This window comes from Macadamia integrifolia, chromosome 9, assembly GCF_013358625.1.
Source record: "Macadamia integrifolia cultivar HAES 741 chromosome 9, SCU_Mint_v3, whole genome shotgun sequence".
In the NCBI taxonomy this organism is placed as follows: domain Eukaryota; kingdom Viridiplantae; phylum Streptophyta; class Magnoliopsida; order Proteales; family Proteaceae; genus Macadamia; species Macadamia integrifolia.
The window spans coordinates 23,525,404-23,549,967 of NC_056565.1; the positions used below are offsets into that span (position 1 = coordinate 23,525,404).

The window sequence follows — 24,564 nt, forward strand, 5'->3', positions numbered from 1 at the left end:
TCTAACCTAGATTTAGGTTAGAACCATCTTATGAGACCTTGAATGTGTGAAGAATGGGTTTGGAAAAGCCCCATTTGAATCCCCAAAGGTTGGGGGAAGTTTGGGAAGAAACAGCAGTTTCTCGCCAAGACCGATGGGCTAAGACCGGTGGGCCATTTGGCCCGCCTGTGGGTACCCGCCTGAGAGGGCAGGACCCTCGGGCCGACCGGCGGGCCACCCTGCCCGCCGGTCTTAGCAGGACCCTCGGGCCCAACCGGCGGGTCAGACCAGAGGGCCGATCGGTGGGCCGACCTACCCGCCGGTCAAGACCGGTGGGCTGTCCGACCCACCCGAGGGGCTCCGAACGTGATTTTTATGTCCGATTGGACCCCAAAACGGACGTGTGACCTTCTTTTAGGATTCTAAACATGATCTTGTAATTGGATCGTGTTAATCTTGATTCCAAAATGGTGAAATACTAACCCCGCTCACTCATGATAGGTTCACCAAATCTCACGCTTCTCGCACCGGATCTCACCCGTACTGAGCGTGAGTCATTGTACACTACAGGTAAGTGGGGAGAGGATGTTTGGCCTTGTTTCAAGGCATTGTTTGGCATTCATTTGATTGTATCTAGTCTAGCCATGTCATCATGAAAATGCTATGTAGATTAGTCATCCTCACATTGTTATGCTTGGGTGTTGTGTTTATTTTCTAATTGCCAAGTGATGATATGCTTATGTGGTGAATGTTGACATCATTGTGCATGATGCATTAATAGACTAGATGCCGTAGTCGGCTTGGAAACGAGTGCATTGGTGGCCCGTGGTATGGGACGCGGTGGCACTATGCAATCGTACTATTGTCATATAGGAGCATGCAGTTTAGGATTATCACTTTCCCTTGCTACGACCCTTCCCAACAGGGGTTAAGGTGTTGGGTTACCATTTGGGGGAAAGCAGTGGCCGCGGTTGTCGGGTCACTGTGGCGGTTAGACATTACGCCCGGCTGGTCATTAGGACAGTCGGCAAGCCCGGTGGTATATTCAAGAGGGCCAATCGTACTGCTTTTAAATTGCTGGAGTCAGCACCTTTAAATTTCAGTCATTTACTTTATGTTGAGAGCCGGTGGTCGGTATGTTTTTATTTTTCTGCGTACTCACGGTGGGCCTTCTCCGACAGCCCTATGGGCGTATCGTGGGATGGAGTTCGCGGCTCGTACCCGGAGTATACGCGCACTGTGGTTGTAGTAGCACTAAACCAAAAACTTAGTAATGTTGCTTAGATGGATGTAATTAAAAATGTAATGCATAGCATATAGTGCATATGGTTGTGATTTGTTGTGTGGACTGTTGTGTGGTCCATCTTTCCATTTACTGAGCTAGTGAGCTCATCCCACATGTGCATCTCTTTTAGATGATTTTGCAGGTCATCCATCTGAAGAGCACGGGGTGGGTCCCGCAGTTGAGTTCCCTGAAGAGGACTGGTGGATCCCTGAGGAATTAGATCACGACACTGATTGCTCGTGCGAGAGTTGTGCTGCGGGACCGCAGTTCTGATACCGAGCTGAGCTCCACTTTTGATGCCGAGCTGGGCTCAACCTTTGATACCGAGCTGAGCTCTAAGCTTTGATACCGAGCTGAGCTGTACACTATAATTTTTGATGATTCCTTTTGTGTACTTGATGTGTGAATTGTACTCTTATTGTGTAAATATCATGCCTTCGGGCCCACATGTATTTAACTATTGTATCACAATTCGGGTATCAAGTATTATGGGAATATTCATAGGTAAACCAAGTTTTCTGCTGAACTGATGAGTTCTTTCTTAGTTGTGTGTATGCTGTGGTGGAATACTGTATCAGATGATCCTAGCAGGTTTGGGTTAACCGGTGTTAACCCGGTCACTGGCCTGGTTCTGTGTGAACGAGGTGTGACATCTCAAGTATGGGGTTTTTGGAGTCCAGATCCAGCTAACGAAATTGCCCTTCGGTTTTCGATTCACTAATTGTGTCGTCTGTGTTTTGAATGGCATGTGGCAATAGGGGAATACACAGGATCTGGATGCTCTCAAGTGCACCCAGTGCGCCAATGCACATCGGATGGCTAGAAACATCTGGGTACTCACCCCTGGCTGTTGGATGCCCACTGGTGCATTGGGACTTGAGAGGATCTGCTTAATGATGATATTGTACATAAGAGGGCAATGATGTCATTTCGTATGACTATGAGTGAGAGAGAGGTTCATGCTAGCGTAGCTGCTCCAGAAACTCAAGAGGACCTTGGCCTTAATTTAAAAAAAAAAAATTTACAGAAGCACTACTATCTACTAGAATTCTGATGAGAAAACTCTGTAGACTGGCTATTACATGTACATTACAGATGGAAATGGAAATTAATATGAATAAATTATTTCCTTTTACTATAGTAGAATCATTGAACAATTAATCTAATTAAGAACATGGAATTAGATCTAAGATATGTTACAAGATGTAGTACGTGAACAAGGACTCAAAAACCCAAGAAATTAATACTTCCTTTTCTCCCATGTTCTTTAAAGGGAACCAGGTCTGTAAATATACTTGATCGAGAAAGAACAACCACCTTGCTCAAGATCCATAACACGAGAAAATTCAAAAGCAAAGAGCGTATGAAGCAATCCACGGTCAAGCGCGAACCTAAACAATGTGATTCCCCCATTGTTGTGTTTCAAATATGTTACTGCATCCATGATTGAGTTAATAAGAACCACACTACAAAGAAAGGTAGGATAAACATAACTTATGTTACTGTATTGTTAAATTGCTACCCACCTAAAGTTTGCCTGGTTTGGAAGGATGTTATGTCCTGTGATGAGATTGAGATGTGAACCTCAGACTCAGAATCACTTGAACATTTTGAGGCCAGTGGCGGTGGTGGTGGGTCAGCGCCATTGGCTACCGGAAGTAGGTCTTTCCATGTAGTGTTTGATCCAGTAGCAGAGGCACAAGTTACCAGCATTTGCGATCTTGCGGCAATGCATACAATCCCTTGAGCTCTATGGGTGATTCTTGCAGCCCCCAGTAGGCATAAGAAGAAACCACTTAGCTCAACAACTGAGCACACCTAGAACATCATTTGAAAAAAATCACATAATTTATAATGCTGAAATCTTCAAAAAAAAAAAAATAATAATAATAATAATAATAAATAAATAAATAAAGAATTTAATAGATAGAATTGCTTGAGTACCAACTCATGGAATGTAGCTTCCAATTTATTCCTAGGGAGAGCAAATATGTAGCAGTTAACTCTCTAGTTAGGAAAACCTTGTCTGTTTCGAGCAAGACGATTTTGCCTAGCTAGCTTGAGTATCAACTCATGGAATGTAGCTTCCAATTTATTCCTAGGGAGAGCAAATATGTAGCAGCTAACTCTCTAGCTAGGAAAACCCTGTCTGTTTCGAGCAAGACGATTTTGCCTAGCTACTTCCATTCCATATATGGTGGACGAAAATATGTAATTCATTAAGATAAGTTTATTTACCCAAAAAAATAATAATAAATTCATGGAAGTAATACCCTAATGACTAATTTTTTAAGGATTTTTTTCCCTGAAAATGAGTAACTGGGACACCCAAAGTGGCCGACATTTTGGCTTCACTTAGATGTAAGTGAAATTAAAGGGAAGGTAAGTGAAATTTTCAAACTTAAAAAAAAAAAGAATTTGTAATTATTACCCCATGTGGACTATACTCCAAATTGTGTCATATTTGGTTATTAAAATTCACTTTACTTTTTGCATCCAGAAGTCTTTGTTTTAGAATGTAAAATAAAATATATATGTAAAATGTATTATTACTGAATATGGTAAGAAATTTAAGTAGTTTAAACAATCATGTGAGGTAATGAACAAAAATTTCTACTCTTTAAGTTTTTTGCTTCATTTCCTTTAAATCTCACTTGCAACTTAACATAGCCTTTAAAAGACTTTTAGTTTTAGAACCTTTTCCACCCTTCGTTAGACTAGGCAAACATTTGGCCCATAAATGATCCTGGAGCCACATTGGACCAGGAAAGCCCAAGGCCCATGAGAACTAAGCGACCATGAGTGGGTGGCTTGAAGGAGTGAAGAATAATCTAACTTAGGTCCCCGCTTCTTCAGGCATGGTCCCTTGCTGATTGAGCAACCCTTGGGGTTTTAACATTTAAGATTTATCCTAGACACGGAATCATTTACTTTCAAATCCCATTTAATGCTTTTGACTAGTTGTAAAATTTTCATAAAATCTAATGTTATCACGGGATGAAGCTTCTCATCACTTAGTTAACCAAGATGTTTAAACCCAAGACCTCCTAGTAGGTTGGCTTTAATGTTCCATAGTCTAGCAAGTGCCCTAGACACTACTTACGAGGATAGGCAGAACCCCACTTTGATACCAGTTATTGAGAATGAATGAACAAGCACGAGGAAGAAACCAAACAAACAATTACACTTAACACAAAGAATTTAACGTTGTTCGGCACGAATGCTTACATCCGCCTGAGACAACTAGAGATATTTTTACTGAATGAGAAAAGCTCTCCATCACTCTCCACCTCATAATATAATTTCGCCTTATTCATGTCTAGGGTTTGTCCACAAAGACAATATATAAGAAACCCTAAAAATCTTAATCTCTACACAATTATAATTTTTCCCCTATACACGTATTGAACCTAAAACCCGATCTAAACATTTACAAGTACAATAATTAATAATTATGTATACCGCTATAGAATACAAGGATTCGAACTAGGGATTTAGTAATCGAAATTGAATACAGTATCGCAGATCAATCTATATTGGACAGCTTTGCCCCTTGTTTCATTTAAAAATTAATTAATTAATTTTTTTATTTATCTTTTTATTTTCATCATTCCACCTTTTCTCTGTATTGATCTACCGATATAGGATCAGCTATACCAATACCACAAACCATGACTCGAACCGGTTAAAAAGTAAGACCGGCTGAAAAGCAGGATGGCACAACATATATAAAGCATCTAAATTAGATCACACCTGTTAGGTGTAGTCCAGAACTATCAGATGCAATGATGATGATTGAATACTGGGCTGTCACTCTTATAAACTTCACCATTTGAGTTGAGGGAACAAAAGAAGTAAGATGTCGGGTGTCCACAAATAATGTAAGTTCCCTTTTTTTGCTACCTCGTTGGATGGTTCTTATCTTTGAGGAATTGAATTCAAAACCACATACTTCCTGAGGCGAAGGCTCCTTTCCAACTCGGCTAGCCTTAGGGTTAGAAGGGTTAGAGAGTATTTTATTCTTATACTTACATACAATTATGTAATTTTTAAAGACGATATTGCATGTGAGTATTATATTCTTCTACGTACACAAAGTTCTGTAATCTTCGAAGGAAGAGCTCTCAAGTGCCAACCTTAAACAATCGTGGACGATGACAGCACAAAACTAACGGATAACAAGAGAGACATGACAGTATGACACAGTTCAAATGGTAGTGGAAGTTCTGAACCGTCAGTAATGACTCCTATTATGCATTATATGGTACAAAAGTTGGGTACATACTGTCCTCGGGGAAGTAGAAAGGAGATTCTATCCAAGACAACCTCTGATCTGCTCCATTTTCATAGGACTCTAGCCAAACATTAATGGAACTGAAGTCCAAGAGTGGTGGCAGTGATGGATCGTCATATACTGTGTCCCCTCCGCCACTGTTGCCATTGCCGGCGGGCAACTGTTGGGATTCAGGGCCGCCGTGGCAGCTGCTGTTGCTGCTATCGGTGGTGACAGCTTCTTGCTTTTCATTACTATCTTCGACACATATGGGTGGATGGGAGATTTTACTTCTCTGCTTGTTACTACTGGACTTGAAGCTTACCCTACTCTTAATGCATTGAGGGTACCTTTTGATGAGATGGGTGTTCCATTAATTCTTTACTTCATTGTCGGTTCGACCAGGAAGTCGACCTGCAATCAATGACCACCTTCACCACCACCCCCCAAAAAATGGTCAGCTAGTAGTCTTTGGTTGATCAATTGGTTTCATTCTTTGTGTGCAGGGTTTTTAACTTTAAAGAACCAAGTTACCGATTTCCAAGAAGGTTATGGAGACGGATGATAAGGTCTTCCTCCTCCTGCGACATCTCTCCACGCTTTAGGTTTGGTCTAAGATAGTTCTTCCATCCAAGTCTGCAGCTTTTCCCTCCTCTCATCAAACCTGCCCAGGAGAGGATATGAGGGGAAAAAACAAATAATATTTAGTGAACATTTAATATACATGGAGTGTGAGATATAAGGGTCACCTGATCTCTTTGATACAGTTGTCCACTTCCCCTCCCCATGAGTCTCTACGTATCTTGTGAGAAGCAAGTCCTCTTCTGGCTTCCATGGACCTTTCTTTAACCTGGCTTCCTTCTCTCTCTCTCTCTCTCTCTCTCTCTCTCTCTCTCTCTCTCTCTATAAAAAGGAGTGAATGGATATAATATTTAGAATGAATAATCAAGAGTAGTGAGAAAGGGTTTAAATAAAAGGAGACGCGGATGGCTTCCCTTCTAATTAGCAATTACTCCTCCCTTTCACTCGTGACTCATGCATCTCATTCCCTATATATTAGTGATTTTTGTTTTCACTTTTATCTTATCGTATGGTGCCTTAAAAAGCAATCTTGTGTTCCCAATCTAAATGTGGGATCCGGAAGCCTTTGCATTGTATGGCCAATATGATGCTAAGGAACCAAAGCCCCATTCCCGTTCCACTATGATTTTATCTCCAATGAGAGAGAGAGAGAGAGAGAGAGAGAGAATGGTTCCACGTGCATTAACAAGGACCCTTCTAAAATTGGCAGAGGGAGTGAAACTCGATCGGTATTTGTGACTTGCGGATATGGATATGGACATGGAGTGAGATGTTGCAGAAGTGTACAACATATCCTACTTGGGATGTTTGAACCCTGAGACTTTAATGGGTTTCACCATGGGTTGATATGTGTTGTTGGTTTCCCACGGCATGCAGAGCAGAGTGGATGATAGTTACCATTGCCTGGAATTTACATGCAATGATCGATCTGTGGGCTGGGGGTCCCATGACATGACGACACCTGAGTCACATGTCGTGATTTTCTGTTCCATCGACATCATATCATTGCTGAAACCTTATCAAAGCACAAGCAGCCACAAGGAAGATGATGCACAAAGCAGCCACAAGGAAGAAGGTTAGTATAAAGTGTAGAGTTATCAGAGCAGCCCCTCCTTTCCTTCCTTATTTTGCTCTCATCATAATTGAAAATTCCTTTCCCACCCTATCATTCTTACCTTTCAAGAACTAGAGTTAGTGATAATATTATTGTTCTTAAAAAGCAGAGTACATGATGTAATCTCGGTAACGTGGGGATCGATTATAGTATTTTTGTAGGAACGAAAGATAATGGGATGTACTCAGTCAGTACAATATTAAAAAAAAAAAATCCATAATTCAACCCCCTTACATTGTTCTCGCATTATATATCTATAAGAAAATGAAAACCTAAACAAACCCTAATCAATCTCAACCATCCATCTAATTAAGTTCTTAGGGCTGAGATTGTGTAGAAAAAAACCCTAATCAAAATAACTTTTACCAAGGTAAGTTCCTTGCTAAAATATAGCTTTGCCTTAGAATCGGGTTCCTCTGTAGGGTAGCACAGATCCAAGGGCTGGGAACATTCAGACATGCAGCCCAATACATGGGAGTGCAGCCCAAGGGGCTCCCAGCCCTTGGATCTGCACTACATGCTGTATTGCGCGACAGAGGATCCCGATCCCCAATTTAAATTACTTAATTGACAATTGTTAAAGTAAAATCTTCCAACTAGGGAAATCCAAAATGGGTAAAGGTTGTTGTTCAATATCTTTGTTTCCAAATTTACTCCATCTCCACTCCATAGAATCTTTCTTTGTTTCTCGTGAAAGGCATACCAAAATTAACCCAAGAAATTTTCAAAACCTAAAAACTGATCATGTGACAATCTCGTTGATGGATTGGCCTATGATCCGAGCCTACATCAATACATATATGTGGCATAATGGATTCTGATTTGATTCAACAATATTTTTTTGGGGGGTTGAAATTAAGGATATAAGAAAATTGATCATGCCTCCCTTATACTATGCACATGGGTGGTGGTCCTGAAGAGATTGAAGGGAAGTCCCTCCCTACCATGAAGTAATGTACTGGGAGGATTGTTTCCATCAATAATTTTGTTTCTATACATCCAGGGCTGATTCCGATTAACCTGATTTACACTGAGAACTTAGGGTGACTCAAGATGATTCCACTGAGTCAAACCAATAACAAACTATTTGAATCAGGATTAAATACAGGGCACGCCTCGGCACAGTGGTGAGGTATTTGAGTAAAGAAACAACCTCTTAGTAAAGCGGGGGTAATATTATGTACATTATATGGAGGCCTTGTGCACTGGGTACAATAATTTTTCCTAATCAAGATTAAACTTTTTTAATTAGAATGGCCAAATATTTTCATTTGTACACGTGTATGGCCAAGATGAAATCTCATTCCTATTAGTTAGTAACATGTTTCATGTGCATGTGATGTAGTCCTCTCAAGTATTCCCTTCTTCATTGCTATAATTTTCATTGCCAAAAGCTATAGAGTACCTTCATATGGTACTGCTTGAAATAATTATGGTGTAGAGGGATGGGGGTTTTGACTTGTGTGTAGATGACATGGTTTGCATGGTATCTTAAGGGGGCGTTTAGTTCGAATTATCCATCGGATCAAATTCCAGGGATTCAGGTTCTCATTTAAATTAAACCGTTTGGTTCATATTTTAAAGCAACTGATCCGGAGTCAGCGTGTTCAACTGAATCACCCATTTACACTAAAACCTAGGACTCAAGTGGATTAACCTAAATAGGTAAATCCGGAATCGAGTCAAGGGATTCCAAGGTTCATATAAAAGGTAGAGAATCAGAGTGAATCAACTTTTATTGGGTTTTTCCCTCACTTTACCCTCATTCGCTAAAAGCCGATCGACACTCTCCGGTGAAAGTGAAAACGCGAGGTGAGATTTCCTTTCTTTTGTCACACATTTACCCGCTTTGCATGGAAGACAATCGCAGCCGATAGCCATCTGAAAACCAATGCTGTATTCAAGGTGCGTTTGATCCTCTTTATGTGTTTTCTTCTTCTTGTTCTTCGTCTGTGTTTTACTCATATTATTGAGCTTAGGTTTCTAATTTTTATGTTGTTACCTTCATATCTAGGGTTTGCCTCTTAGGTTTCTACTTCACTGTGTAAGGTTTACACATTTGGCTTAGACGATCGGCTGTCGATGGTAGTGCAAAATCCATCTGAAGTCTGCGGTATGGTCCTTAAATCCTCTTCAATCGAAGATCTGAAAACCTAATTTGGGGATTTGAAGTTTCAGATATAGCATAACAGTTATTTCCCCCCTTTGCTTCTACTCCTCTCTCGGATAACTTGTTTTTGTTGTATGCAGGTTTCTTTGCTCTCGATTTGCCCTATTCCTCTGAGACGGAAACTTTGCCATTGAAGTGTCTAACCAATTCCCTCCAAAACAAAAGGAAGATTCAAGACTCCACAAGACCAGCAAGTTCTCTGTAGTAGCTAAAGGAGGTTCTGCATCAAATAGGTCATTTCATTTTTTGTTTAATGATTTTTTTGACTTTTATCCTTTAAAATTCTACTAATCATAGCCATTTATATTATGTTTGTGTGGGATTTGGAAGTTTCTCAGTTCTATTTCCTTTCATTGTCTGTCGTTGTTGATATTGATAGGTTTTCAGCATTTGGGTTTTGCATGATAGTTGTTTATGTTCCATGTTTTAGATTCCTTGTTTATGGATTGATTCATGAAGTAACCGTGGCAGGTATTTTTATTCCAATATATATATTTCTACAAATAGAAATAGTTTGTGTATAAATTCATGAAATGTCTTCCTATTTTGTCAACACTTTTAAGAGATGTGTCTTTTAAAAAATAGCAGATTTTACAGCTTCCCATGATGTTGTTGCATAGTTCAGACAACCAGAATAGGTTTTTTTTTTTCTCTGTTCACCAATAACGGGAATAGTCATTAGAAAGAGAAGATGGCATCTGAAGAAGACAGCAGCACCTTGTGGACATCTGCTCCATTAAAATGTCCATAATCTATGGGTCTCTGCTGTAGTAGCGGTAGCAGTGGCAGTTAAAACAGAACATCTGTGTGGTGCTACTGGAAGATTCGCCTGAGCCTAAGATCAGCATAGTTGTTTTCATTATTATGGCCCATCCTTTAGATACCCAAACCAAAGTTAAAAGCTCCCGTTTAGTAGATTGTGTCTCTCTTTAAAGGTACAATTATGTTTTGAGTTGCATCAGCTGTTCTGAGGTATGTCAGTGATCAGGTTTGAAGTATCAACGCATATCTTTCATGTTATTGAATATCTACCCATTTAATATAGAGGGAAAAACAAATGAGATTGTTGGTTGTACCGGTAATCTGGTACTTTATTTTCTGAATGATGCCATCCATACATTGGTGTCTTACTCCTAGCCAGGAGTTTCAAAGTACTGTTGCTTTTACCCTTTTCTTCTTCATTAGGTTATCCCTTATTTATTGTCTTTTTTCATAGAAACCTTAATTATTTTTGGAGTAAAGAGACAATGGCCACTGTTAGTGTTAGATTGATCTGGGGGATTCAATCTATATGGCTAGCCTGGACCTACCTGATTGTTAAATGGGCTGGGATAGGCATGTCCATGCTTCATCCATTTGTAATTAAGCAGGTTCATGGTTTGGGCAATTGGATGGGTTTGGGTCCTTTGGGATGGGGTTAAGGGGGTGCACTAGCCTATTGGATCTGGAGCCTATGCCTGAGCTCTGCCCATTGATAATAAGATTACTGAGCCAAAATTCTGTCTTGAATTCTCATCAAACACATTTAACTTTAGACAATCACTTTCTAACAGGAACTCTTGTCATGGTTGTCAAATAAGTTGAAAAATCGCATGGATTTGGTGTTGCTTTGTATGTTTATGGAAGGAAGTGGTTGCTTTGTCTGTCCTCAATATTGATAGTGATTTGTGAATCAAAGTTTGGGAATTTACATTTCAGTAGATTTTCTGTTGCTATTCTTTTCCTATTGATGCTCTGTTTGCAATGAAATTATTCATTGAATGTTGCTTGAATGAACAACAATATGTGACTGAATATTGGATCTTTCTATCCCATTATCACTTTTATGATTGGTAAACACTGGAAGTTTACTAATCATGGGTTTGAGTGCCTGTATTAAAAAATTATAAAATAACATTTTAATTAATCATGATCAGCAATTTATTATTTGTTTAATTTGAATGTAGATTTATTTTTACAATGGAGTTTGATGATGGCTACAAGAGGTGAAGGAAAATCATAATCTTTGCTGCAACTGCTGTTGTTATAGCAGTAGACCAGTATATCAAAAAATATCTGAACAAAGAGCCATACTGCTGTGAACCCCTACGCGGTATTATTGAGACAGAGAATTATCGGTCACAGTGATAAAACCTGTCGAGAACAAATAAGGTTAAGCAAGAGGGATTTTTTCAGTTTAAGTCATTTGATTAGGGAGAAAGGTCTACTGAGGGATAACAGATCTGTGCAAGTGAATGAACAACTAGTTATGTTTCTACAGATAGTAGGACACAATGTTAAAAACCGCGTCATTGCACACAAGTTTGGACATTCTGGTGAGACTGTAAGTCGGTACTTTAACCTTGTATTGGGTGTAATAATTAAATTGTATCCGATACTATTGAAACCTCCAAGTGTCGCAGTACATCATCGAATAACAAGTAATGAAGGAAGATTTTACCCTTATTTCAACGATTGCATCGGAGCCATAGATAGATCCCATATCCCTGCGTGGGTGCATCTAAGCGACCATCCGAGGTTCAGTAATAGAAAGGGTGATATTTCCAAAAATATTCTTGCTGTCTGTGACTTTGACATAAAATATACTTACATTCTTTCTAGTTGGGAAGGGTCAGCATCAGATGCTCGAATCTTAGACAATGCATTGCACAGAGATGGTGACGAAAAATTGGTGGTGCCACGAGGTAAATATTATCTCATTGATGCTGGGTATGCTAACCAAGCAAGGTTCTTACGGTCATATCGAAACGTTCGATACCATCTGAAAGAGTAGAGAAATTGTGATCAGTCACCAAGTGATAAAAAGGAATTGTTTAACCTGAGACATTCACAATTAAGAAACGTGATTGAACGTTCATTTGGCCTCCTAAGTCAAGATTCAAGATCTTGAAAAACCAACCAGAATATCCTTTCAAAACACAAGTAAGAATTGTGTTGGCATGTGTACTGTTGCACAACCACATTCTTACACAGAATAATGTTGAAGAAGAAGAGCGATGGCTTGATGAAGAGGATGAAGAGGGTGAAGAAGATAGTACTAATACCCAATCTACCCCTCACCAAGTAAATGATGATGTTGAAGACGATAGTTCTGATGGAGAGGATCATGTGTAGGAGAATGGTGATTGGGATCTATTTCGAGAACAAATTGCAGACCAGATGTGGGCTGATTGGGTGGCAGACGATTTGTCCTACTCAGATTGCATATTTATGAACTGAAATATTTTCTATTGATTGAGTATCTATTTGGAATGTATTTCTGATGTGGATAATTTTAATTTTTTTTGCATGGTTTGGGATGACTGTATAACTTAAACATACTTAGTTTAAAATTTTGTGTTGTGGGATGCATGAATTGCAATGCTAGGTATATGGATTTTCCAATTAGTAATTGTTATTATTACTTAGTTTAAAATTATGTGTTATGGGATGCATGTATGTAGACTATTAACTAAATTGCAATACTAGGTTTATGGATTTCCCAATTAGTAATTGTTATTATTACTTGTTGTTTAAAATTATGTGTTGTGGGATGCATGTATGTGGACTATTAACTAAATTGCAATGCTAGGTCTATAGATTTCCCAATTAGTAATTGTTATTATTACTTGGTATTTATGAAATATACTCACATTGTATTGTATTATGGTGTATTTTGTTAATTTTGATGTGATGGAACCAACAGGAGATTCTAATAGTAGGTCACGGGACATTGCTTCATAGCCTAGTACCGTTTCTCATTACATGTTGGAGTGTGTATTGAAGCAGTACAAGAGTGGTAAGAGTGGAGATAATGGACTGAAAAAATAGTAGTTCATTGAAATTGCCAACCAACTGAAAGAGAAATTATTCACTAGTTACGACTGTGAACAAGTGAGAAACCATTTCCGGATTTGGAAGCAAAGGCTTAGAGCATTGGGTGACCTACAAAAGCAAAGTGGATTGGGTTGGAATGCATCTGATATGAGATTTGATGCTCCTCAACACTTCTGGAATGACTATAGGGTATAATGGAATTTTTTAAATTATAATTTCTATATAATTGTGTTTTTTTTTTCTTACTTAAAACATAAGCACATTGACATTGTCTTTTATATTGCTAGAAAAAAGAACAAAAGTATTGGAAAGAACATAGTGTGCTCCTAATTCACCTTGAAGTTGAAGCTTTGCTAAGGAAAGAAATGGCAACTGGGAATGATTCAACAGTCCCCTCTGAAGCTGCCATTGAAGTTATGATGGACGTGACTGGTACTCAGGTTGAGGGAATAGGGAACAATGATGGTGTTGACTATGAACCTATTGAACCTAAAGAAAGTGTTCCTTCCACTCCCATTGGTAGTACTAGTCGTTCTCAAGGAAGACCTCGTGTGTCTGTCAACAGTGGTAGAGAAAAGAGGAAGAAGGGTGCAGCTGAAAAGGTGGTAAGTCCATTGAAATCGATTGCTAACTTAATCGAAAAGATGGTAATGAGTGAATCTCAGTCTGAATTTGGGAGAGCAATTATAGATGTTGTTGATGCCATTCCATATCTCAATTTCCAACAAAAGTTTAAGGCCAAGGAATATTTCATGGCCAAGAAGAATTCTGCCATTATCTTCTTGGAAACAAGAGTAGAAGATAGGCGAAATCTGCTTGAGATATGTACTTGCCAGAGATTGAGAAGAATTGAGGTGACAAAAGGAAGTGTTTGGACACTCTAAGACAATGGTTTTTTTGAATAGAAAATGCATCTGTTTGGTTGATGTAACTTGATGTTATGTTAAGTCTGTGACAATGGTGGCATGTAGTCTTAAGAAATATTAAGACAATGGTTCTTTGTATGTTCCTCTCTGAATGATTTCAAGGTTTAAGTATGGACAACATCATTCTTATTTGTCATAATATTTTGGGTTTTTTGGTATGGTATAAATAGGGAGCGCATAGGTGACCCAAATTACTCCATTGAGAAAATTGGTGAGAGAGAGCAGAAATGGCATGTATTTAACACTCTTTGTCCTTATAACCTTCCTCATGATAAGTGATGGAGAGACAGGTGCATGCAACAATTGAAGAACACAGATGAGGTGAATCTTGATCACATTTTTTTTTCTTTTATTTCTTTCCTTTCCCACCATTGTATATCAGTTTCAATTCCTGTTTAGGAGGTATAAAATTTGTACCATTAAAGTCTCCTATTTTTTGTCCATCACACTCAGATGAGGGGCGTACTTAATAGTATTTTCTATGCATATTTCCTCTCTTGAAAATGTTTGTGTTAACTTACAGGTGACATCGAATATGTCCGCTTGTGCTATTGCAAAGTGTGATTACTGTGGAAAAGATTGCTTGGTTTTCACTTCTAAGTCAGGGTCACATGTGGGAAGGAAATTTTTTAAATGTTCAATGAGTTGCCCCTTCTTCATGTGGGTTGACCATCTTAAGATGTGTGAGTGTGGGAGCGGTCAGTGTAAGGTCAGAACTGCGAAAACAAGTGTAAATTATGGTCGATATTTTTGGTGTTGTCCACAATCAACTAGGGTATGAATTTCTTAAATTTTTTATTTAATTTAATTTTATTTTTTTCAGATGTTTAAGATTTGAATGTTTATTTCCTTGTATTCTTATAAGATGATTATATTTGTTTTATAGGTTGAAAACAAAGGTTGTGGAATGTTCGAATGAATTTCAAGTTCAAGCCCAAGTTGTGATACTTACCAGACTCCACCTAGGTCCCTATGCTCGGAAACCTCAACTTCATCATCTCCTTCCCCTTCATCAGACTATATCAAATGATACTTGAACCGTGCAATAAAAGAATCGGAGGGTCATATGAGAATGTTGAGAGATGTTCTTGACGCAGTCAAGAAGCTTGATTTAAACAAAAATGTAGGATGGATTTTTTTGGAAAAGAAAAGTCCGAAGCCATTGTAATGATATAGAGTTCATTATCCTTTTTTTTTTTTAGATAGAAAGACTTAATTATCATTTACTAGTACCTGGATGAACTCAGTACTATATTATACCTTTATATGCTTCTTCTTTCATTTGGTCCTAAGGACCTATATTACTTGTATAAGTCATTGGAGACTATTGTTTCTACCCACTTTGAATCATATCTATCTTCATAAACCGAATCATGCGCTAGTTTGGGAAATTTTCAAATCTGAAGTATATGATACACGATACCTATTTCGATTACATGAACTATAATGCAATCATGCCTTGTAATTTTCTTCTTTTTGTCCTCTTCAATTTACAAAAAAAATAAAAGATAAAAAATAAAAAATAAAAAATAAAAAAAATAAATTACTGCACTACACTATTAAACTTAATAGTTCACGAGTTCCACTCTTTTTTTTTTTCCACATATTACCATAAAAAAGAAAAAGAAAAAAATTAAAAATAAAGTACATGTGTGGAACAAATTTTAGTTTTTGGTTTTGTTTTTAGGATTTTTTTTTCCAACAGAACATGGGTTCAAAGACTCAAAGGTAACCAAACAGTTTTACACTCAGAATCAATGGCCAGAATTAGGGTAACCAAACAGTTTTCACTCAGAATCAAGTGACAGAATCAGGGTAACCAAACAGTTTTCCACTTAGAATCCAGTGACAGAATCAAGGTAACCAAACAGTTTTTTTACCAAAAGGAAATTATTCCAAAGAAACTCATTCATATGAGTTAGATCCAGAATCCTGAATCCCTGGAATCTGGTCCGATGGATAATTCGAACCAAACGCCCCCTAAGAGAATGATCTGAGCCAAGAATGACCCAGAGAGGAGCCGGTAGAGAGAGAATTGTTGGGGGGGGGGTCCTAGTCTTCCTTACCCGGGGAACATGAGACACAAGAGCCAAAGCTGCAAAAAGGAAGGCAAAAGAGAGAGAGAAAGCAAAGCTTAATGCGATTGTTTGTGTGTGTTTGTGGGGTAGTGCTGGAATGGAATGTCATGTTACACATCCACAGCCCACCTAGGTGTTTGGAAAAGCTGGCATTTTTATATTTAAGCTTTAGAATGCTATTCCTTCCTTTTTCTCTTCCTTTCAAACAACCATTCTTCACTTTTTTCTCTATAACGAATATTCCCCCATTAAGCAAGCTGAAACCCAATAATAAAAGGGCCAGGGCCACCTCTTCACTCATCATTCTCCACTTGGATCATGGCATATACATCTGTACATGTTTCACATGGTTGTGAACTTGTGATCTGTAATAAGTTTCCTGTTTTGCACCATGGTTATGGGCTATCCTCCAACATCTTTCCTCCTCATTCCCACTAGCTACTTCCATGGAATTAACAAGGCCGAGTGGACTCTGGAGACTCGGTTTCGTATTTCAATCTTTTGGTATTATTAACTTTAGGCCTGGTTTGAATGGATTCTAGCTGGCTGGGGTTTGGGACTTCATTAATATATATATATATATATAGTTACCTAGCTATGCTGATGTACAAGGACTTGAGATGAATCTAAGAAAATCTAAAATCTTGGGTTTGGGTTTAAGATTTTTTTGTCTGCTTGCTTTACATGGAGGGGTTTAAGATTTATTTATTTATTTATTTAATTTTTTTTTTTTTAAGTGACAAAGGAAGCTTAATATAACCCATTTTTCTTCAGTCAAAAGGGTGTTTCTTTTTGGTATTTGGCACGTGACGCTATATTAGGACTAACAGATTGTATTCTATCTTATCAATCAAAATAAAAGAGACCTTTTGTTAAGAAAAATAATCTTCTTTTAAAAATAAAATTTATTGGATGGAAGAAGAAGCTTTTGTTGTTTCCATGCATCTTTCGCAAAAGAGTATTACTTATTAAGGTGGTCCAAATATTTATCGAATGACAGATATAATGGGTTGAGGCACAACTTTTTTTTTTTGGGTGAATGAAAATATATTAAATAAAAGAAAAAAGGAAATACAAAGCCAAGCCATAGGCTATCCAAAGGCCGAAGCCCAAACAAATGAAGAACAAAGGGGAGGGGACAAAACAACCAACAAGGGGGATACAAGAAAAACTACGGGTGTGGGCAAATTACATACCAAGAAAAGAATGGTACACTAAAAGAAGGGAGAGGGGGGAAACAAAAGAAAAGAGGCTTCATCAAAGTTAGGGGCAAGGGGAGACAAGTGGAAGGTCCCAAGCCAAAGCAAGGTGCCTATTTCTAAAAGAATTCGGGCACCTGGCACACCTATAAAGGATTTTATTCCTCACCTCAAAGGTGATGGCATTCTATATTTGATCAATAGAACGGGAAGAGGAAGTCCATCTCCTTTTATTTCTTTCCCACCAAATATAGTGAATTGTTGTACAAAAAGTCAACTTACATACAATATCACAAGAAGTTTTGCCATTGATGTCACACCCCGTTCACACAGAACCGGACCGGTGACAGGGTTAACTCCGGTTAACCCAAACCTGCCAGGTTCATCTGATACAATATCCAACCACAGCATACACAAAACTAAGATAATGTTCAACAGTTCAGCGGAAGACTTAATTTACTTGTAAATATTCCTAATATACTTGATACCCAAATTGTAGTACATAGATAAATACATGTGGGCCCGCATGCATGATATTTACACAAAAAGAATAACAATTCATGTATCAAATACACAAAAGGGATCATCAAAAGAATCAAAAAGTAACCCTGTATGGAGTCACTGCTGTGGTCCCACAGCACAGCCCTCGCAAGTGCAATCCGTGCCGTGCTCATAGTCCTCGGGGACCCACTAATCCTCTTCGGGGAATTCAACTGTGGGGCCCGACCCTTGATCCCCAGGCTAGTGACCTGCAAAATCATCTAAAAGAGGTGTACATGTGAGATGAGCTCACTAGCTCAGTAAGTGAAAAGGAGGACCACACAACAGTCCACACAACAATCACAACCATATGCACTATATGCTATGCAATTCATTTTTCATCACATCCACCTAAACAACATTACTAAGTCTTTGGTTTAGTGCTACTACAATCACAGTGCGCGTATACTCCAGGTACGAGCCGCGAACTCCATCCTGCAATATGCCCATAGGGTTGTTGGAGAAGGCCCACCGTGAGTACTCAGAAAAGTAAAGCATGCCGACCACCGGCTCTCAACATAAAAGTAAATGACAGAAAATAAAGGTGCTGACTCCAACAATTTAAAAGCAGTGTGATTGGCCCTCTTGAATATACCACCGAGGTTGTCGACTGTCCTAATGACGAGCTGGGCGTATGTCTAACCGCCACAGTGACCTAACAACCGCGACCACTGCTTCCCCCCAAATGGTAACCCAACACCTCAACCCCTGTTGGGAAGGGTCATAGCACGGGAAGATGATAATCCTAAACCGCATGCTCTTATATCACATAGTACGATTGTATAGTGCAACCGCGTCCCATTCCACAGGCCACCAATGCACTCGTTTTCGAGCCGACTACGGCATCTAGTCTATTAATGCATTATGCATAATGATGTCATCATTCATCACATAATCACATCATCATTTGACATTGAGAAAATAAACACAACACACATGTCATAATAATATGAGGATGGCTAAGCTATATATAATTTGCATGATGACATGGCTAGTCTAGATACAATTTAATGAATGTCAAACAAGCCTTAAAATGAGGCCAAACGTCCTCTCCCCACTTACTTGTTGTGTACAAAGACTCACGCCCGGTACGGGTGAGATCCGGCACGAGAAACGTAAATTTCGGTGAACCTATCATAAGTGAATGGGGTTAGCATTTCACCACTTTGAGGTCAAAACTAATAAGATTTGATGACAAAATCATGTTTAGAATCATAAAAGAAGGTTGCACGTCCGTTTTGGGTACATTCGGACACAAAAATCACGTTGGGGGCCTCTCGGGTGGGTCGGACAGCCCACCTGTCACGGCCCACCGGTCTCACAGGTGGGCGGGTCGGCCCACTGGTCTTGACCGACCGGTCTTGACCGACGGGTAGGTCGGCCTGCAGGTCGGTCCACCGATAGGGGCCCACCGGTCTTGGCCGAGGCCTGCCCTCTCAGGCCGGTGCCCTAAGGCGGGCCGTTCGGCCCACCGGTCTTGGCCTACCTGAGAGGGCGAAAAAATACGATTTTTCTTGAAACTTTCTCCAACCTTTGAGGAATCAAATGGGGCTTTTTCAAACCCATTTTTCACACATTCAAGGTCTCATAAGATGATTCTAACCTAGATATAAGTTAGATTTTAGGATTGAGAAGCCATCTTACCTTCTTTGCTCAAGAACTCTTTCAAAACCTCAAAATCACTTCTTAGCTCAAGAAATCACAAATGCTTCTTCAACCTTGTAAACACTTCTTCAAATCCTTCAAAATCAACACATAGACCATCTATCAAACCTTAGATTCATCATCTCAAGGGGGATTTACAAGATCTCAAGGAACTCTACCCAAATCAAGGGTTTTACTTGGGTTTGGTGAAAGTGTAAGAAACATAGCCTTTGCTCACCTCTAATCGTAGATCTCGTGTTGGGGATCATTCTTTCGACGTCGGAATGGAAAGATCAAACCTCGGCACCGCTTAAATCCATTTCTTCTTCCTCTTCCTTCCCTTTTCCTCTTCTCCGTTCTCTTTTTCCCTTATTTTCTCTCTCCTCTTTAATCTTCTCACCAAACGCCCGAGTGTCATAAATGAGAAAATGAAAAACATAATAATACTATTTATACTTTTTAAAACAGCTAGTAACCTCATGGGTGGATCACACAGGTGGGCGGATGCGCCCACCTGTGACCGCCCACCTGAGGGTCGAAAATTGGCCAACAAGTGGGATTTTGATGGAATTCGACTCTCGACATGTATCTTATACGTATGCACTTTCGGATACGGCTACATACCAACATTATCCGAACATGACCTTATGATACGTGCATGTGCACGGCTTGGGCACACCCATCTCCTCTGGCACTGGCTCGGACTTGTCTGGCCAACCTGTGTTCAAAGTCACCCTTGCCATCATGGTCCATAAGGAACCCGCCTTAACCCTCTCTGGTTCGGGTCCTGCATGGTTAAACCGGGTCAACCGTGTATTTAGACCTGGTTTAAAAAGTTGGGTATTATATTTACCCCCCCTTTTTGAAAATTTCATCCTCGAAATTGGTGTACCTGGTTATCCGAAAAGATGAGGTACTTGGCTTGGATCTCATCTTCTTTCTCCCATGATGCTTCTTCAAGTGAATGATTAGCTCATCACACCTTTACGAAGGAAATGGAGCGGTTGCGAAGGGTTTTCACTTTTCGGTCCAAGATTTCAGCTGACTGCTCTGCATAGGTCATATCAGCTTCTAGATATTCTGGTTCCACGGGTAATACATGCGATGGATCATGAACATACCGCTTCAACATGGATACATGGAATACATTATGAACATTCCCCAGTGAGGGTGGTAGAACAAGCATGTAGGCTACTGAGCCGACCCGAGCTAAGATCTCAAATGGGCCAATGTATCTCGGGCTCAACTTACCCTTTCTATGGAATCTTTGCAACCCTTTAGTAGGAGAGATCTTGAGAAACACCTTTTTTCCTTCTTGAAACTCAATGTCTTTCTTGCGGTTGTCTGCATAGCTCTTTTGAAGTGACTGAGCTGCTTTAATCCTTTCTCGAACAACATCGACCTTGTCACAAGTCATCTGTATCATTTCAGGTCCTAACATTCGGCGTTCGCCTACCTCATTCCAATACAGAGGAGTTCTGCACTTCCTACCATATAATGCCTCATATGGAGCCATCCCAATTGTAGTTTGGTAACTGTTGTTATAGGCAAACTCCATAAGGGGTACATATTCTTCCCAACTACCACACATTTCCATTGCGCACGCCCTGAGCATGTCTTCTAATGTCTTTATGGTTCGCTCCGACTGACCATCGGTCTGCGGGTGGAAAGCAGTACTCAAATTCAATTGCGATCCCAAAGCATGCTGGAAACTTTTTCAAAATCTGGAAGTGAACCTTGGGTCCCTATCTGACACAATGCTCATTGGCACTCCATGCAAGCGCACCACGTTATCCATATAGAGTTGTGCTAACTTGGCCATAGAGAACTTGGTCTTGATGGGAATGAAATGAGCCGTTTTAGTAAGCCGATCAACTATCACCCATATCGCATCCATTCCCATAGGTGTGCATGGTAGTCCGGTGACGAAATCCATTGTAATCCTATCCCACTTCCAATCTGGTACTGGGAGTGACTGAAGAGTACCATAAGGTCGATGCCTCTCAGCTTTTACTTTTTGGCATGTAAGACAAGTCGCCACATACAGGGCTATTGTGATTCTCATGCTAGGCCACCAGTAATTTTGTTTAAGGTCTTTATACATCTTTGTACTTCCTGGATGGAGTGAGTACTCGGAGCTGTGTGCTTCCTGCACTATCTTGTCTTGTATATCCAAATCATCGGGCACACACAATCTTCCTCGAAACAACAATGCCCCATTGCTGCCTAAAAACAAAATCAGGGTCATTCATTGCTTGATCTTGAATCTTAACTCTGATCCGCTGCAATTCAGGATCCAAAGGTTGTTTCGTTATCACCTCTTACCTAATAGACGGATGCACCTGTAGAGCCGCCAGGGATACAACCAACCATTTAAGGTTTTCTAGTTGATATTCAAGCTCTAAGGTTGCTCCTTCATATAAGAGGGTTTCATCCATTAGCGTTGCCTCTTGTACGAGTGGTGGGCTGACTGCTAAGTGTGAGAGCGATATAGTCTGTGCCTTCCGACTCAACGCATCTGCCACTACATTAGCCTTGCCAAGATGATACTGAATGTCACAGTCATAATCCTTCATGAGTTCGAGCCATCTCCTCTGCCTCATGTTCAAATCTCTTTGGGTGAAAAAGTACTTAAGGCTCTTATAGTCACTGTATATCTCGCACTTCTCCCCATAATGTCGCCAAATCTTTAGGGCAAAAATGACTGCTGCTAGTTCCAAGTTATGAGTGGGGTAGTTCTTCTCATATTCCTTTAGTTGTCGGGATTCATACGCTATCACCTTACCGCGTTGCATGAGAATACAACCCAACCCCACCTTAGAAGCATCAGTGTAGACTGTCATTCCACCTGTGCCTTCAGGGATGGTCAACACAGGGGCCGACACCAATCTTTTCTTCAATTCCTGAAAACTCTTCTCACATTCCTCTACCCATTCAAATTTCACACCCTTTTTGGTTAACTTAGTCATTGGTGCTGAGATCCGAGCAAAATTCTCAATGAAGCGCCGGTAGTACCCAGCCAAACCCAAGAAGCTTCTAATTTCAATGACATTCTTAGGGCTTTCCCATTCTACTACTGCTTTCACCTTATCAGGATCCACCTCGATTCCGGCCTTAGACACTACGTGTCCCAAGAATGCAACTTGCTCAAGCCAAAATTCACATTTACTGTATTTGGCAAACAATTGTTGTTCTCTCAACCTCTGTAACACCATCCTCAAGTGTTGAGTGTGCTCCTCTTTTGTCCTGGAGTAGATCAAGATGTCATCAATAAAAAGAATTACCCATTTATCGAGGACATCGTGAAATACTCGATTCATTAAATCCACGAACGCTGCTGGTGCATTGGTTAACCCAAAATATAATACTAGGAACTCATAGTGACCATACCGAGTCCTGAACGCTGTCTTGGGTATGTCGTCGCTCTTTATCTTGAGCCGATAATAGCCTGATCTAAGGTATATCTTTGAAAATACCCTTGCACCTTGTAGTTGATCAAACAAATCATCAATGCGTGGCAATGGATATCGATTCTTAATGGTTAGCTTATTCAATTCCTGGTAATCGATGCACATACGCAAACTGCCATCCTTCTTCTTGACAAACAATACTGGGGCACCCCAAGGTGAAACACTTGGGCGAATGAACCCCTTCTCCAATAATTCTTGCAACTACATCTGTAATTCCCTCAATTCGGCTGGTGCCATCCTGTATGGAGCTTTAGACACTGGAGCTGCTCCAGGAATCAAGTCTATGGCAAATTCCAACTCTCTATCAGGCGGTAGATGCATCAGATCATCTGGAAAGACATCGGGAAATTCTTTAACCACCTTTACCCCTTCTAGTGGTGTAACCTTTGCATCAACATCAAGTATAGATGCTAAGTAACCCTGACATCCACTTTCCAACAACTATACCGCTTGAAGAGCGGAGACGAGGACCTTTCTAGCCCGTTTCATTTTATCTACTCAGTATACCAATTCTTTTCCTTCATCATCTGTCATCCTAATTAGTTTTCAGCACATATCACATTAGCTCGATGGGCCGATAACCAATCCATGCCCAGTATAACGTCAAAATTCTGCATGTTGAATTTAATGAGTTGTGCATTCAATTTCTTCCCACTGATTTCCACTGGGCACGGCCCATACACCTCCTTCAACTGTGTAACTTTACCGGTAGGCATACTAACAATCATCCCATGATCTAGTGTCCTGGGTGACATACCCAGTTTCTCAGCAAACCTCTTAGATATGAATGAATGTGTAGCCCCTGAATCAAACAAGACATAGGCTGGTATGCCCGATACAGGCAGAACACCTAGTGCAACAATGCATATAAGTACAGCAGGTCATCAATATTTAACATAAGGAAAATCTTAAATTAAAATGTACCTGCTACCACTTCCTTGCTGGCCTCAGCTTCCTCAGTTGATAAGGCATACATTCTTCCCTGTAGTTGATTCCCCCGAGTTAAGGGAGGTCGGTATGCAGAGGGCTGACTAGAGGGTAAGGCTGGTCTGACCCAACAGTCTTTAGTATAGTGCCCATAGGAATGGCAATTAAAGCAATGGATCTGTGATGTCGAAACTGGGGCGGGGCCCCTCTGCTCTTGACCCGCTGTAGATGGAGGTCAGGGCGGCCTTGGGCCTGTAGGCACCGTACTAGTGTTCGGGCGAAAAGATGTAGAGCCCAAGCCACCAGCTAGTTAAGGAGGGTAGCCAGATGGCCTATAGGGCTGTCTATATGTAGGCCCAGAATTATACGACCCACGGTATACCTTGGATGAGTTGCCCATGTCCGAAAATGGATTTGTCCTCTCCCACAATCCAGGTGTGAGGGACTGTTCTCCCTTCTGCTTATCTTCCATGGTCTTAGCCTTTTGCACAATCTGGCTATAATCTGTCAAATCTAAGACCTCAAGCACTGACCCAATGGATGCCTTTAATCCCTTCAGAA

The 24,564-nt window shown here is 40.1% G+C and overlaps 1 long non-coding RNA gene and 1 pseudogene across 1 annotated transcript; one reads left to right on the forward strand and one right to left on the reverse strand.

Annotated features, from left to right (window-relative positions):
• Nucleotides 1-5,372: 5,372 nt before the first annotated feature.
• LOC122089636 lies at nt 5,373-7,117 on the reverse strand (annotated as a pseudogene).
• A 1,753-nt stretch (nt 7,118-8,870) lies between these two features.
• Nucleotides 8,871-15,469, forward strand: LOC122087966. Its single transcript, XR_006142924.1, has 4 exons — nt 8,871-9,346; nt 9,484-9,636; nt 14,669-14,920; nt 15,032-15,469. It is a non-coding gene; the product is annotated as an uncharacterized LOC122087966 (long non-coding RNA).
• The last annotated feature ends 9,095 nt before the right edge of the window (nt 15,470-24,564 follow it).